Below are 2,500 nucleotides of genomic sequence, written 5' to 3'. Positions count from 1 at the left end.
CACACACACCACGCAACAAGCACACACTTCACCCCCGTTTCCTCTTCCTCCGACCACATACTTGACGCTGACTCCAAAAGAGCTGACAATTCATAACGATTTCCTCCCGATCACATAAAGACGTTCGCGCTATTGCTCTGCTGACGTGGAAATTTGCATATCGCGCTAACGCATCGGCTGCCGGCGCTGATGGTTGAAGTCTGGTCTTCGGTGCGCTTCAGTTATTTTTTGGATCGGTCTTTGTCTTTGTCGTTGTTGTTGTTGTTGTTGTTTTGAGTTTCCCTTACTTCTTCCTGTTTTTTTTTTAATTTTTGTTCTCCGTGTTTTTAATCGTTGAGTTTGTCTCCATGTTTTCGGACTATCTGTCTTTCTCTCTCGCTGTTTTTCTTTCTTTCTCTCTCTCTCTCTCTCTCTCTCTCTCTCTCTCTCTCTCTCTCTCTCTCTCTCTCTCTCTCTCTCTCTCTCTCTCTCTCTCTCTCTCTCTCTCTCCTTCTGCAGAGCTCATTAATCAAAAGTAATTAATTGAGACGACAAAGGGAAGTTTCCTTGCGACGAAGTTATGGATTGCGATCGTATCAAAGGGAAATTTGACTTCATTTGCATATTCCTCATGTCACTTTTTTTTTCCTTTTTCCTTTTTACATATTCAGTTGCAGAAGGATTCATTATCCACGCGAACAGTAAATTCACCAGCGATACAGCGACTTATAATAATTTTAACGTTAGAATCATCATCTTTGTTTCCTCCTTCATATTGTAACAATAAATTCCCTTTTTTTTTTCAGTTCCTTAAAATATAACGACAAATTAATTGTTTTTAATCCCTTAAGATATAATGATAAATTATTTTCTCAAACCCTTAGAATATAACGATAAATTCCCCCTTTTTTGTCAATCCTTTAAACTGTATCAGCAAATTCCTTTTTTCAACGCCTTAAAATATAACAATAAATTCTTTCTTGTAATCCCTTAGAACATAACAATAAATTCCTATTTTTCAATCGCTTAAAATACAACAATAAATCCCTTTTTTTCAGTCGCTTAAAATACATCAATAAATCCCTTTTTTTCTGTCGCTTAAAATACAACAATACATTCCTATTTTTCAATCGCTTAAAATACAACAATAAATCCCTTTTTTTAACCCTTTAAAATACAACAATAAATCCTTTTTTTCTGTCGCCTAAAATACAACAATAAATTCCTTTTTTCAAACGCTTAAAATACAACAATAAATCCCTTTTTTTAACCTCTTAAAACATAACAATAAATTTATTTTTTTCAATCGCTTATAATACAACAATAAATCCTTTTTTTAACCCCCTGAAAACATAACAATAAATTCCTTTTTTTTCAATCGCTAATAATACAACAATAAATTCCTTTCTTTTAAAATTTGCTCGTGCTTACAGCCAGGAGCAGGTAGACGCTATAAATGGGTTCTTTATTTGTCTTAAAAGCGGCTGAGCATAAGTGGCTTGAGCCCGTGAGAAAGACCAGACAAAAGCCATTGTGTCTGTTGAATGTGGTCTGTTATTCTAAACTTTTTTTTTCTTTTCCTTTATGTATTTTAATTTTCAAATTCCTTTTTTTAGAAAATATTCTTTTAGTTTATGGTGAGGTTCGAGGCTGAGATTCGTAAATAGCGCTTGGCAACAATTTATCTCCTGTGTATTCATTTACAATTCTGGTCGTGATGTGCATAAAAAAAAAAAAAGGATTCAGGTGCTTGACATGACTAGCGGCGAGACTGACAAACACACAAGACTTGATTAATGCCACAGTTTTAATTACCTGATCCTAATGAGTTTCTTGAATATCATCTTTTTGTTCGCCGCCGACTGATACACAAGCCAAAGGGAAAATCGGAAAGGGCTTGAGAGCGGCCGTCACAGCGCCCGGGAAATCGGTCGCTTGCCACAACCGCGCCGAGATTTTACGAAGTGCTATTGAACAAAAGGAATTTCTGGCATTGGTGCGTCGGAATAGCCCGGGGATGAACAGAGCGATAGAACAAATGAACACTTCCCCGAGGTGTTCTTCGGGCGAGCGGGTCCAGCGTGGCGCCAGTCATATCGATCGCAGCTGTGTTGTCTACAGGCCGCGCGCGTCATGCTACCTGTTCTGCCGCCCGCCACGCTCCCCGTCCGCTTGTCTGACACTTTCTGGGCTTCTTCCACACGCGAACGATTCGCAAAACGTGGCAGATGAACTTGCTTCCCCAGCCCGTAACGCCCGCAACACGGCACATCAGAATAAGCAGAAAGGAAAAGGCACACAAGTAAAAAAATACGTAAATATTCCCTACCACATCGAACCGTCCAGGACTGAGCGGTGATCGTCGACAACACTGAGTTTTTTTTTTTTTTTCTTGGTTGAGCCACTGATGCCTAAAACACTGGGCTTAAAAGAGGCCAAAAACACTAGGCTTCGTCAGCCAAACAAACACCCGGGCAGCACACTCACCCACACTGAAGGGAACGCCGCCTCCAGATAACCC

At 39.5% G+C, this 2,500-nt stretch overlaps 1 protein-coding gene across 1 annotated transcript in view; it reads right to left on the bottom strand.

Annotated features, from left to right (window-relative positions):
- LOC125040113 (transcription factor GATA-4-like) overlaps positions 1-2,500 on the bottom strand; it is a gene marked incomplete in the record, with an annotated part of 162,680 nt that overhangs the window by 160,150 nt on the left and 30 nt on the right. The window contains 1 exon segment of the mRNA XM_047634624.1: positions 2,467-2,500. This exon segment is cut by the window's right edge and continues 30 nt beyond it.

Source organism: Penaeus chinensis, chromosome 28 (assembly GCF_019202785.1).
Source record: "Penaeus chinensis breed Huanghai No. 1 chromosome 28, ASM1920278v2, whole genome shotgun sequence".
In the NCBI taxonomy this organism is placed as follows: domain Eukaryota; kingdom Metazoa; phylum Arthropoda; class Malacostraca; order Decapoda; family Penaeidae; genus Penaeus; species Penaeus chinensis.
The sequence above is the reverse complement of the archived record's forward strand: the minus strand, read 5'-3'. Positions and strand labels throughout refer to the sequence as shown.